Here is a 15,511-nt window from a genome sequence, read left to right as displayed (position 1 = left end):
TGTCGAGAGGATTCTGCCCCCCCCGGGAGCAGATCGGCCTAATTATGATAGGCTGATCTCCCCCCAGGGGGGGCAGAAAAGGCCTAAAAGTATTTTGCCCCCCTGGGGAGCGGCCCTTGCCCAAGGGGTCGCTTCCCACATATAAAAAAAAAGAAACACATTTTTTTTATCCCTGGTGACTAGGGGGTTTCTGCCCCCCCTGGGGAGCAGCCCTTTCCCAAGTGGCCGCACCCCTTATGCGTAAGTATAAAAAAAGGGGGGTTTCTGTCCCCCCTGGTGGCAGATCGGCCTAATTATATTAGGCTGATCTGCCCCCAAGGGGGATAGAAATGGCCTAAAAATAATTTGGCTCCCTGGGGAGCGGCCCTTGCCCATGGGGCCGCTCCCCTTATGTGCCAGTATCATATAAAGAAATTCCCTGGTGTCTAGTGGACATTTTTGCTGCCCGATCGTATCGCCTTTTCTTTCCTTTCATGCCTCTGCCGGCCCCCTCCTCCTGAGCGGAAGAGAAATGCTGAGCATGGAGGTGACCTCTGATGAGGTCGTCATCAGACGTCACTGGGGGGGGTCGGGTTTGGAAGGGGAAGCAATTCCTCTTCCATCCCCAACAGGGGTGTGTGGGAGAGAGGTCCATCGGGGGAGCGCTAGCGCTCCACCCTTGAGCCGGGTGCAGGACGAGCTGGTCTCGTCGCCGGCACATGGGAACCGTTTGCGAGGACGAGACAAGCCCGCCACAGGCACCTGAGGGGTTAAATACAATGAACAATGCCTTAGGGCCAGTTTAGAACCTACAGTAGGGGTGACTTATATGTGTGAAGAATGATGGCAAAAGTTTTTTTTGTCAGGTTGAAATGGCACTTTAAAACTGCAAACACAGGCTGCCATTGCAGGCCTGGGGCATGTTTATAAAGACTGCATAAATGGGTGGCACAATAAGTGCTACAGGCCCACTAGTAGCTTTTAATTTACAGGTCATTGGTACATATAGTCACACTTTACTAGGGACTTATAAGTAAATTAAGGGTACCAATCTGATGTGAGCCAGTTGTACCATGTTTACAGGAGAGAGTGCAAGCTCTTCAGCTCTGGTTAGCAGCAGTAAACTGCAAAGATTCCTAAACACCAACCATACATGTTCAGAAAACAGGAGGGGTGAAGGCAAAAAGTTTGTAGGTGACCCTGGAGTGAAGACCAAGTCCAAGTGCTTAATTTGAGACAGTGTTTGCCAATGCTCAGTGCGGGCACTCAATCACCAACATCAGCACTTACGACAGTCCACCATACGGAGGTGCTGTTTGCCTACTTTTGAAGGTAGCATATTGTGATGAGCGTATGCTAATACATTACCCCACGGTAACGTTGAAATAAGATTTATTGTGGAAGAAACTCCAGCCAAAGTCACAGTGACAGCTCCACCGTAACCGAATATTCATTGACTCTCCCTTTCAGTTATAAATATTCCATCCAGAACTCTCTAAAGGAGAGAAGCTCATAATGGTACCAGGAGAATACAACGATGCATAAAGAAACACTACACATATAAATATTAAAGTAAAAGTGAAAAAGTACAGATTATCACACATCAGTAGTGTGGTTAACAATTAAATATATTATTAAAACAATAGCAGTGTCCAACAACGTTGGTTGGCTTGGTATGGTCCACATTGTTAAACCTGTAGCAGTTTGATGATTACTAGTTGTGCTCATACTGACATTTTCAGGGGTGATGGCGTGGGCAGTGGTGTCCTGAGGAATGCCTTAGGCTCCGGCACTTATGGTTCACAAATTAAGCACTAATCGAAGAGTCTCTGCAGCTCTCCTGCCTGTAAAGGCTGCTCTTGCAGCATTTAATTCTCGTGGAGCTTAAAGCAGCTGCACTGCCTTCATTGCACAGCACCAGGGCTGGCAGCAGCACTACTTCCTGCATTACACAGCACCAGGGCCGGCTGCAGCACTACTACCTGCATTACAAAGCACCAGGGCTGGCAGCAGCACTACTACCTGCATTACACTGCACCGGGACCAACAGTAGCACTACTACCTGCATTACACTGCACCAGGGCCAGCAGCAACACTACTACCGGCATTACACTGCACCGGGACCAGCAGCAGCACTACTACCTGCATTACACTGCACCAGGGCCGGCTGCAGCACTACTACCTGCATTACACAGCACCAGGGCTGGCAGCAGCACTACTACCTGCATTACACTGCACCAGGGCTGGCAGCAGCACTACTACCTGCATTACACAGCACCAGCGCCGGCAGCAGCACTACTACCTGCATTACCCAGCACCAGGGCCGGCAGCAGCACTACTACCTGCATTACACAGCACCAGGGCTGGCAGCAGCACTACTACCTGCATTACACTGCACCAGGGCTGGCAGCAGCACTACTACCTGCATTACACAGCACCAGGGCTGGCAGCAGCACTACTACCTGCATTGTCCTGCACCGGGACCAACAGTAGCACTACTACTTGCATTACACTGCACCAGGGCCAGCAGCAACACTTCTATATACATTACACTGCACCAGGTCCAGCAGCAACACTTCTATATACATTACACTGCACCAGGTCCAGCAGCAGCACTACTACCTGCATTACACTGCACCAGGGCCAGCAGCAGCACTACTACCTGCATTACACTGCACCAGGGCCAGCAGCAGGACTACTACCTGCATTACACAGCACCAGGGCCAGCAGCAGCACTACTACCTCCATTACACTGCACCAGGGCTGGCAGCAGCACTGCTACCTGCATTACACTGCACCAGGGCCAGCAGCAACACTTCTACATACATTACACTGCACCAGGTCCAGCAGCAGCACTACTACCTGCATTACACTGCACCGGGACCAGCAGCAGCACTACTACCTGCATTACATTGCAGCAGCGCTGGCAGCAGCACAAGAACTAACTGAATTACACTACACCAGCAGCAGCACTACTATATGCACTACACTGCACCAGCACCGGCAGCAGCACTACTACCTGCATTAAACTGCACCAGGGCTGAAAGCAGCACTACTACCTGCATTACACTGCATTAGGGGCAGCAGCACTACTACCTGCATTGCACTGCACCAACGCCTGCAGCAGCACTACAAAATGCATTAGTGCCAGCAGCAGCACTACTGCCTGTATTACACTGCACCAGGGCCGGCAGCAGCACTACTACCTGCATTACACTGAACCAGGTCCAGCAGCAGCACTACTACCTGCATTACACTTCTCCGACACCAGCAGCAGCACTACTACCTGCATTGCACTGCACCAGGGCCGGCAGCAGCACTACTACCTGCATTACACTGAACCAGGTCCAGCAGCAGCACTACTACCTGCATTACACTTCTCCGACACCAGCAGCAGCACTACTACCTGCATTGCACTGCACCGGGACATGGCAACAGCACTACTACCTGCATTACACCGCACCTGGACCTGGCAGCAGCACTAATACATGCATTACACTGCACCAGGGCCAGCATCAGCACTACTACCTGCATTACACTGCACCTGGACCTGGCAGCAGCACTACCACCTGAATTACACTGCACCAGGGCCAGCAGTAGCACTGCTACATGCATTAAACTGCGCCACAGCCAGCAGCACTACTACTACATGCATCACACTGCATCAGGGCTGGCAACAGCACTACTACCTGCATTACACTGCACCAGGGCCAGCAGCAGCACTACTATATGCATTACACTACACCGGGGCCAGAAGCAGCACTACTACCTGCATTACACTCCGCCAGCGTCAGCAGTACTACATACATTACACTGCATCAGGGAAAGCACTAGCCCTACTACCTGTATTACACTGTGCCAGGGCCAGCATCAGCACTACTACATACATTACACTGCACCAGGGCCAGCAGCAGCACTACTACATGCATTACTCTGCATCAGGGCCAGCAGCAGCACTACTACATGCATTACACAGTATCAGTGCCAGCAGCAGCACTACTACATGCATTACACTGAACCAGGGCCAGCAGTAGCACTGCTACATGCATTACACTGCACCACAGCCAGCAGCACTACTACTACCTGCATTGCACTGCACCAGTGCTGGCAGCAGCACTGCTACATCCATTACACTTCACCTGTGGCAGCAGCAGCATTACTACCTGCATTACACTTCACCGGTGCCAGCAGCAGCACTACTACCTGCATTACACTGCACCAGGGCCAGCAGCAGCACTACTACATGCATTACACTGCACCAGAATTGGCAGCAACACTACTGCCTGCAATAAACTGTACCGGCACTCACAGCAGCACTACTACATGCATTACACTGCACCAGTGCTGGCAGCAGCACTACTACCTGCATTACACTGCACCTGTGCCAGCAGCAGAAATACTACCTGCATTGCACTGCACCAGTGCCGGCAGCAGCACTACTACATGCATTACATTGTTCCAGGGCCAGCAGCACCACTACTTGCATTACACTATACCAGTGCAGGAGGTAGCACTACTACCTGCAATACACTGCCCCAGGTTTGGCAGCGCATTACTGCCTGCATTATACTGCACCAGGGCCAGCAGCAGCATCACTGCCTGCATTATACTGCACCAGGGCTAGCAGCAGCACTACTACATGCATTACACTGCACCAGGGCTGAAAGCAGCACTACTACCTGCATTACACTGCATTAGGGGCAGCAGCACTACTACCTGCATTGCACGGCACCAACACCTGCAGCAACACTACAACATGCATTAGTGCCAGCAGCAGCACTACTGCCTGCATTACACGGCACGATGGCCGGCAGCAGCACTACTACCTGCATTACACTGAACCAGGTCCAGCAGCAGCACTACTACCTGCATTACACTTCTCCGACACCAGCAGCAGCACTACTACCTGCATTACACTGCACCAGGGCCAGCATCAGCAGTACTACCTGCATTACTCTAGAAGAGATTTGAAAGAGATTTGCAGCAAAGGTTACCATATGACACTAAAGCCTCAATGCTACTTTACAAGACCATCGGAAACGAGCCAGCACTACAACTTCCAAAATGCATCAGAATGTTAAACTAATAACCCCAGAACTCGAGCAAGGCAACCCTGGACTTGTGTATATTTATCAGCCACCTAACTTGATTGCATCAAGGTGCTAAATATTAATGAAAATGAAAGTCGTTGCACAGAGGAATTTTCTCTTAATTCTTGCACTCCTGGTTTCATAATGAACAGGACTACAAATCCCAGCATGCAAAAAAAAAGCATGTCACTTCTGTGAAAGAAATGTGAAGAAAAGCAGTTTTAGGTAGGGCTTTCAGTGTGCCGGGTCCCTCTGGGACTTAGGCCTGGAAGTAATTGAAAATGGACATTGAAAATTGTAGTTATCGGGCCCTATACTCGTATCATTAACTTTAGTGGCCAGAACCGATTTGGAATTTTGAACAATAAATCTATAAAAAGTTAAGGTAATGGATATCAGAGATTTGGGGCTGATTTAGACTTTGGTGGACGGGTTACTCCAACTGTGACGGATATCCCACCCACCATATTACAAATGCCTTAGGATATAATGGGATCGTAATACGGCAAACAGGATATCCGTCATGTTTGTGACGGAGTAACACCTCCGCCAAACTCTAGATCAGGACCAAGTTTTTTTTATATTTCAGGTTTTGTTGAATCCTGCACTTCCATGAGATGTAGCTATTTCTAGGAAGTTGTGTTTCTGTATTTTTTGTGTGTATCAAATTGCTCTCGTATAGTGCATACTTTTAACTGAGTCTCCTCTGGGTGCTTCTAAATGGCCACCATTAAGAGGTTTGGAGATCAGCCTGAAGGCACTGCGAGGCTCTAACAGTGCCTGTTACTGGGTCAACAAGGTGTTCAGAATACATGCTTATCCAATCTTTGGGTTCTCTGCAGAGCGCACAGAGCAATAGTCATGTATTCCAGTTGCAATTGTGAATTTAGGCAATTGTGTTTGAAGGAGGTACATTGCTCTCAAAATATTGACAAGACGAAAGAAAAAGAAATTGCAGTGCTTACAGGAGAGTGGATGCATGGTGTGTTTGGGGCATGGCGAGGTGAAAGGGGCACAGGGGTGTATCAAAGGCCCCTGCAGCCGCTGTGGTGTGGGGGGCTGAGCTCCAGGGGGCCTCCTTAGCACAATACACTGTACACGGGTGGCAGGCCCTTGACTGGGTCCAGCTGAAAGGGGCCCCCTTTTGTAGTGGGGCCTCTTCATGTTTTGTTACACCACTGAAGGGATATGTGGAAGTGCATTCAGGAGAGAGTGAAAAGATGGTCTGAAGAGGAAGGAGATGAGGTGTAAGACTTGTGGATGAATGAGATGTGGAGAGAAAAAGAAAATAGATGTCTGAGATAGAGTGAAAAGAATGGGTGTGATTGAGGACAACTAGATGTCTAAGACAGAGAGAAAAGAATGAGTGTGACTGAGACACTCCGAGGACCACTACGTGTATAAGAGTGAGAAGAATGGGTGGGATTGAGACACTCTAAGGACAAGTACATGTCTAAGATAGAGTGAGAAGAATGGATGTGACGGAGACACTCTGAGGACGACTACATGTCTAAGACTGAAAAGAATGGGTGTGATTGAGACACTCTGAGGACCACTACATATCTAAGAGTGAAAAGAATGGGTGTGATTGAGACACTCTGAGGACCACTACGTGTCTAAGAATAAACAAAATGGGAGTGATTGAGACACTCACTCTGAGGACCACTACATATCTAAGATAGATTGAAAACAATGGGTGAAGAGAGAGACATTTGAGGACCACTACCTGTCTAAGAGTGAAAATAATGGGTGTGATTGAGACACTATGAGGACCAGTTGGTGTCCAAGATAGAGTGAAAAGAATGAGTGTGATTGAGACACTCTGAGGACCACTACATGTCTATGACTGAAAAGAATGGGTGTGATTGAGACACTCTGAGGATGACTACATGTCTAAGATTGAGTGAAAAGAATGGGTGTGACTGAGACACTCTGAGGACCTCTACGTGTCTAAGAAAGAAAAAAAATGGGAGTGCTTGAGACACTCACTCTGAGGACCACTACATATCTAAGATAGAGTGAAATGAATGCGTGTGACTGAGACACTCTGAGGACCACTACGTGTCTAAGAGTGAAAAGAATGGGTGATGATTGAGACACTCTGAGGACAGCTAGATGTCTAAGATAGATTGTAAGGAATGGATGTGACGGAGACACTCTGAGGACGACTACATGTCTAAGAGTGAAAAGAATGGGTGTGATTGAGACACTCTGAGGACCACTACATATCTAAGAGTGAAAAGAATGGGTGTGATTGAGACACTCTGAGGACCACTACGTGTCTAAGAATAAACAAAATGGGAGTGATTGAGACACTCATTCTGAGGACCACTACATATCTAAGATAGATTGAAAACAATGGGTGAAGAGAGAGACATTTGAGGACCACTACCTGTCTATGAGTGAAAATAATGGGTGTGATTGAGACACTATGAGGACCAGTTGGTGTCTAAGATAGAGTGAAAAGAATGAGTGTGATTGAGACACTCTGAGGACCACTACATGTCTATGACTGAAAAGAATGGGTGTGATTGAGACACTCTGAGGATGACTACATGTCTAAGATTGAGTGAAAAGAATGGGTGTGACTGAGACACTCTGAGGACCTCTACGTGTCTAAGAATGAAAAAAATGGGAGTGCTTGAGACACTCACTCTGAGGACCACTTCATATCTAAGATAGAGTGAAATGAATGTGTGTGACTGAGACACTCTGAGGACCACTACGTGTCTAAGAGTGAAAAGAATGGGTGATGATTGAGACACTCTGAGGACAGCTAGATGTCTAAGATAGAGTGTAAGGAATGGGTGTGACTGAGACACTCTGAGGACCACTACATGTCTATGAGTGAAAAGAATGGGTGATGATTGAGACACTCTGAGGACAACTAGATTTCTAATATAGAGTGAAAAGAATGGGTGTGATTGAGACACTCTGAGGACCACTATGTGTCTAAGACAGAGTGAAAAGAATGGGAGTGACTGAGACACTCTGAGGACCACTACATGTCTATGAGTGAAAAGAATGGGTGTCACTGAGACACTCTGAGGACCCCTTCATGTCAATGAATGAAAAGAATGGGTGTGATTGAGACACTTTGAGGACAACTACATGTCTAAGATAGAGTGAAAAGAATGGGTCTGACTGAGACACTCTGAGGACCACTACGTGTCTAGCATAGAGTGAAAAGAATGGGTGTGATTGAGACACTCTTAGGACAACTACATGTTTATAAGCGAAAAGAATGGGTGTGACTGAGACACTCTGTGGACTACTAAATGTCTATGAGTGAAAAGAATCGGTGTGACTGAGACACTCTGCGGACTACTTAGGGGGTCACTCTGACCCCCGCCGGCGGCGGATGCCGCCAGCCTGGCAGGAACCGCCAGAAGACCGACCGCGGCGGTCATTCTGAGTTTCGCGCTGGGCTGGCGGGCGACCGCCAGAAGGCCGCCCGCCCGGCCAGTGGGAAACCCCTTTCCACGAGGATGCCGGCTCCGAATGGAGCCGGCGGAGTGGAAGGGGTGCGACGGGTGCGGTTGCACCCGTCGCGATTTTCAGTGTCTGCCACGCAAACACTGAAAATCTATGTGGGTCCCTGTTAGGGGGCCCCTGCACTGCCCATGCCAGTGGCTTGGGAACTGCAGGGGCCCCCAGGGGCCCCACGACACCCGTTCCCGTCAGCCAGGTTCTGGCGGTGAAAACCGCCAGAACCAGGCTGGCGGGAAGGGGGTCGAAATCCCCATGGCGGCGCTGCTTGCAGCGCGCCATGGAGGATTCCCTGGGGCAGCGGGAAGCCGGCGGGAAACCACCGGCTTCCCTTTTCTGACCGCGGCTTTACCGCCGCGGTCAGAATGCCCCCGGAAGCACCGCCAGCCTGTTGGCGGTGCTTCCGCGGTCGTTGGCCCTGGCGGTCCATGACCGCCAGGGTCAGAATGACCCCCTTAATGTCTATGAGTGAAAAGAATGTGTGTGACTGAGACACTCTGAGGACCACTACATGTCTAGGATAGACTGAAAGCAATGGGTGTGACTGAGACACCCTGTGGACCATTAAGGCCCTCATTATGATATTGGCGGTGAGTCCTGCTTACCGCCATGCCGTCTGCCGCCAACATACCGCGACCGCGTGCTATACTGCTACAAATATTATGACCCACACATAGCAATCTGTCACTATACAGACACACAAACAAGTCCGCCAGACCAAAGGTCAGTGATAAACTGGCAGTACCAAAACCCACACCATTACGCCAACAGAACTACGCCCACAGCATTATGACCCATGAATCACCGCAGTGAACATTCAACCGCGGTAAACCATTGGGGGTTCATACCGCCGTGCTCAAAATACACACAACCTAACAAAACAACACTACATTGGTCAATTCAAACTACACACACCTGACACCCATACACACAAATCACCCACACACCCACAACACTATAAAACACACACACACATTACCCACATCCCTTTACGACTAACAAAAATTGCCAATAGAGAGAGATACAGCAAGAGCACTCACACAACCAGAGCCACAGAACACCATCACCCATACACCATCCACGCACCTCACAGCACACACCCCAACACATCCCCCCACACACCCTCACACACACCACTCACACTACACCTAATGCATCACAAAGACACCCCAGGTTCCCAGAGGAGGAGCTAAGGGTCATGGTGGAGGAAATCATTCGGGTAGAGCCACAGCTATTCGGATCACAGGTGCAGCAGAAATCCATCGCTAGGAAGATGGAGCTATGGCGGAGAATCGTGGACAGGGTCAACGCTGTGGGACAGCACCCAAGAACAAGGGATGACATCAGGAAAAGGTGGAACGACCTAAGGGGGAAGGTGCATTCTGTGGTAGCAAGACACCAGATAGCAGTACAGAGGACTGGGGTTGGAACCCCACCTCCTCCCCCGCAACTAACAACATGGGAGGAGCAAGTCTTGGCAATACTGCATCCTGAGGGCCTTGCAGGTGTAGCAGGAGGACTAGACTCTGGTAAGTCAAATCTCTATTACTATCACCCCCCTACCTGCATGCCATCACATACCCCCACCCCTACCCTCACCCCCATCACCCTGCATGCGACAACAATGCATGGACACCACTCACAGCCCTGCATGGATATCCATCACCACAGCATGCACACTAGAGAGAATCACCTAGCCCACAAAATAACTACTCACACAAGGCAAAGCTGACAGGGCACTCACAACCATGTAGGCCAACACACCCATGCACAAGATATCACACGCAGAAACAATAACACTGCATTTACATCCCCACAGGTCCCACACCCAACATCACCGGAGCAGATGTGCCAGCAACATCCAGTTCCCCCCCCACAGAAGAGGCCCACAGTGATGTAAGCAGCTCTGCTCACCTGGATCAGGATGACCAACCTGGCCCATCAGGGACCTCCGGACAGTCGGCTACCCAGGCACAGTCCCATACCACCACAGAGCCTCCCCCCTCAGGAAACACCGCCACAGCACCCACCCAGCGGGCCCATACCTCTGTCCCCAGGACACGTCAATGAGCAGTGTGTCAACCACTACAGGGACCCCAGGCCAACCCATAAACACAGGATGATCAGGGACCTGGGGTCAGTGGCAGTGGGCACACGGTTCAGGGGACCGAGCCACAGGACAACAGGGAAACGGGGAGGACTGCTGTGCGACAGGGAGACGACAGGCCCAGGGAACCGACTCTCCACGAGGCACTCACCAACTTCCTGGGAGCATACGATTGTTCCCAGGAGACGATGGGCCAGATACTGGCCGAGTTGCAGGGGACCCAGCGGCTGCAGGAGGGATAATACCTGGGGATCAGGGAGGACCTGAGGGACATCCACACCATCCTGGTCACCATTGTCTGGGTGCTGGCAGACATGGCCAACACCATGAGGGAGGCAGTGGCACAGCAACGGGCCCCTGACACCGTGGCCATAGTAGTGGGAACATCAGCCTGCCAGTAAAAATGTACAACACAAAACTGCAATGGCAGGGGAAGTTACAGTGTCTTACCTGTGTGTCACTGGAAGTACTGTCGAATGATTGCTGTTCTGTTGTCCACATCCTCATCCTCTGCCTCATCTTCGCTACTGTCCACAGGCTCCACCGCTGCCACACGCCCATCTCCAGCCTCATCATCCTGCAGAAAAGGCACCTGGAGACGTAAGGCAAGGTTGTGCAACATGCAACATGCCACGATGATCTGGCACAACTTCTTGGGTGAGTAGCACAGGGAACCACCTGTTAAATGGAGGCACCGAAGCCTGGCCTTCAGGAGGCCAAAGGTTCGCTCTATAATTCTTCTTGTTCACCCATGTGCCTCATCCTCTGCCTCATCTTCGCTACTGTCCATAGGCTCCACTGCTGCCAAACACCCATCTCCAGCCTCATCCTCCTGCAGAAAAGGCACCTGGAGACGTAAGGCAAGGTTGTGCAGCATGCAACATGCCACGATGATCTGGCACAACTTCTTGGGTGAGTAGCACAGGGAACCACCTGTTAGATGGAGGCACCGAAGCCTGGCCTTCAGGAGGCCAAAGGTTCGCTCTATAATTCTTCTTGTTCACCCATGTGCCTCATTGTAACGTTCCTCTGCCCTTGTCCTGGGATTCCTCACTGGGGTCAGTAGCCATGAGAGGTTGGGGTAACCAGAGTCACCTGCAAATACCGAGGGATACCAGTTAGCCAGACACTGACTCTTAGTGCCAACCCCACACCCATATACCAACATCCACTGGGTGGGGACCATGGGCTCCCTTATTAGCCACACCCGGTGCCTCTGGAGTTGAGCCATCACATATGGGATGCTGCTAATCCTCAGGATAAAGGCATCATGCACAGACCCAGGATACTTTGCATTCACATGGGAGATGTACTGGTCCACCAGGCACACTATCTGCACATTCATAGAGTGAAAGCTCTTTTGATTTCTGAACACCTGTTCATTTCTCCGGGGGGGACAAAGGCAATATGTGTACCATCTATTTCCCCAATAATGTTGGGGATATGTCCAATTGTATAGAAGTCAGCTTCACTGTGGCCAAATCCTCCACCTGGGGGAAAACGATGTAGCTGCGCATGTGTTTCATCAGGGCAGACAACACTCTGGTCAGCATGTTTGAGAACATTGGCTGTGACATTTCTGTTGCCAAGCCCACTGTCACTTGGTACGAGCCAGTTCCCAAGAAACGGAGCACAGATAGGACTTGCACAAGAGGGGGGATCCCAGTGGGGTGACGGATAGCTGAGATCAGGTCTGGCTCAAATTGGGCACACAGCTCTTGGATTGTGGCCCTATCAGGTCTGTATGTGAGCATAATGTGCCTGTCCTCCATTGTTGCCAAGTCCACCCGGGGCCTGTACACAGGGGATGTCTCCATCTCCTATTCATCTTCAGCGGTTGTAATCTAGGGGGCAAAACGATGAGCATCTGGTCAGTTTTCAACATTTCCTAAATGTACAGTGCATTGCATGTTGTGACAGAAACAGTATGTTGATGTTTAGCCCCAAAATGTGCCTATGTGTGCTGTGACGCAGTTAGGTGCCGTGGCCTGCCCCCTTCTGAAATGTCGGCCGCCTCTCCTGTGTGGATGGACAGGTGAAAATGAGGTAATGCCACTGACGTTGTGTGCCGTTGCGGGAGGCGGTCGAGTACCACCATGCAACTCCTCATTGGTTAACATTGGGCCCTATGGGTTACAGTAGCCAATGGTGATGCACGTCGGCAGTGAGGGTACGCACCACCGGGGACGTGACCGCCATTTTCTATCTGTTCACTCACTTGCTACCTGACATTCAACAGGAGAGGACATACACTGCAAGTGCTGCAGTGACCTGTGTCTGGAACCGACCATGGCTTGTGTCACTGGGGAAAGGGCCCCTGCCTTCACCACTGTGGAGTTGGAGAGACTAGTGGATGGGGTCCTACCCCAGTACCGAATGCTGCATGGGCCTCCAGACCAACAGGTGAGTACACTGTGAGCACGATGCATGGGGCATGAATGCATGAGTGCTGTATGTGAGGGCCTCGTGTAAGGAGGGGGTGATTGAGGGGTCCTGGGCAGCGTGCTGCATGTATAGTGGGCAATGTTTGTGCGTAAGGGGATGGGAGGGATATGGTGGGCCATGAGTGTAACAAGCCGAACGGTGTGACTGATACCTTTTTCTATGTTTATTTCTCTGGAGGTCAGCGCCCATCAGAAAAAGGGTATATGGCGTGCCATCTCCAAGGACGTGCGGACCCTGGGGGTCCACAGCAGGTGGAGCACCCACTGTCGCAAACAGTGGGAGGACCTGAGACGCTGGGCACGGAAGATGGCAGAGGGCCAGCTGGGGATGGCCTCCCAATGAGGAAGGAGTGCCCGTCGAACCCTGATGTTCCGCATACTGGCGGTGGCCTATCTGGAGCTGGATGTGCGCTTGAGGGCATCACAGCAGCCACAAGGGGGTGAGTACAGTTCCCAATATACTACTTGCGCGTGGTGTGGTGGTCTCTGGGTGGGGGATGTGGGCCTGTTGGTGCCTCTAGGCCAGGCCGGACATTGCAGGGTAGGTTACATGTTGGGCAGGGGCTGATGAACTCCACCTCCAAAACAAGCTAGTGGGCATCCACTACTGGGCAGGGCTCTGTGGGTCTCAGGTATGCTGCAACCAGTGGAAGAAGGCATCCACTCACCCCCTCCTTGCCAGGATGAAGCACACTGGGCACTATGCCCCCTCCAGAACCAGTGGAAGAAGGCATCCACTTGAGAGACTGTGGCTTTGCACTCCCCAGAACCAAGCAGTGGGCAAACCACCCACTTGAGAGACTGTGGCCTTGCACTCCCCAGGACCAAGCAGTGGGCAAACTACCCACTTGAGAGACAGTGGCATTGCACTCCCCAGGACATCACACAGGGCATGTTGCCACCTCCAGGACAAGTTGTGTTGTACCATCTTCCAGCTGAGTTGCCGCCCCATCCAGCTTCCCCCTGAGGTGCCTGTGTATTTTCGACCTGATGCCCCAGCAGTGTTCTCTCCGTGTTGATGCAGGAGTAAGATGGGGCCTTGGCCTATGGATGTGGCCCAGTGGCCCATGGACATTATGGACTGGGCAGTGTCCCTCCATTTGTAATTATGTAAATACTGTTTTGAAATTTAAGGCTTTTTTCCTGGATTTTTATTTTATTACACTCACTTTCATCAATTCCTGTAGTCCTTGCATTATTCCTGAGGGGTACGGGGTCAATATGTTTTATTACTGCATCTGGTTGTGTGTATGGTGTTGGGGGTGGGGGTGTTGCGTGTAGCGTGTGTGTGTCACTCTCTTTTTCCTCCCCCCTCCCCTGGTGCTAGGCGGCAGTACTCACCGTGGTCGTTGACTTCTGAAATCTGTTTCTACCGTGCTTTTGTTGTCGTTGGTACCGCCCCTGACAAGGTGGCGGATAGGACTCTTGTAATACAGTGGGCAGAACCTTGTCTTCCACCTGGCTGTTGGCAGTTTCCACCGCGCTGCTTGTTGCTACCCCCATGGCAGTCGGTGTGTTAAAGTGGCTGTCTGTGTTGGCGGTTTCCACCAAGGTCATAATTCCATTATTTTTACCGCCGGCTTGTTGGCGGTATTACTGCCACTTTATCACTGACCACCAGGTTTGTAATGAGGGCCTAAGTGTCTAAGATAGAAGGAAAAGAATGGGTGTGAATGAGACACTCTGCGAACCACTACAGGTCTAAGATAGAGTGAAAGGAATGGGTGAGATTGAGACACTCTGAGGACCAGTACGTGTCTAAGATAGAGTGAAAAGAATGGGTGTGGTTGAGACACTCTGAGGACCACTACGTGTCTAAGATAGAGTGAAAAGAATGGGTGTGATTGAGACAATCTGAGGACCACAACGTGTCTAAGATAGAGTGAAAAGAATGGGTGTGATTGAGACACTCTGTGGACCACTAGGTGTCTACGATAGAGTGAAAAGAATGGGTGTGAGTGAGACACTCTGAGGACCACAAAATGTCTATGAGTGAAAAGAATGGGAGTGATTGAGACACTCTGTGGACCACTACATGTCTAAGATAGAGTGAAAAGAATGGGTGTGATTGAGACACTCTGAGGACCACTATATGTACATGAGTGAAAAGAATGAGTGTGACTGAGACACTCTGAGGACCACTACATGTCTACGATAGAGTGAAAAGCATGGGTGTGACTGAGACACTCTGAGGACCACTACATGTCTAAGATAGAGTGAAGCAAATGAGAGTGATTGAGACACTCTGAGGACCACTACATGTCTAAGACAGAGTGAAAATAATGGGTGTGACTGAGACACTCTGAGGACCACTACATGCGAAAGATAGAGTGAAGCGAATGAGAGTGATTGAGACATTCTGAGGACCACTACATGTCTAGGATAGAGTGAAAAAAAAGGGG

Source organism: Pleurodeles waltl, chromosome 11, assembly GCF_031143425.1.
Source record: "Pleurodeles waltl isolate 20211129_DDA chromosome 11, aPleWal1.hap1.20221129, whole genome shotgun sequence".
Classification (NCBI taxonomy): domain Eukaryota; kingdom Metazoa; phylum Chordata; class Amphibia; order Caudata; family Salamandridae; genus Pleurodeles; species Pleurodeles waltl.
The sequence above is the reverse complement of the archived record's forward strand: the minus strand, read 5'-3'. Positions refer to the sequence as shown.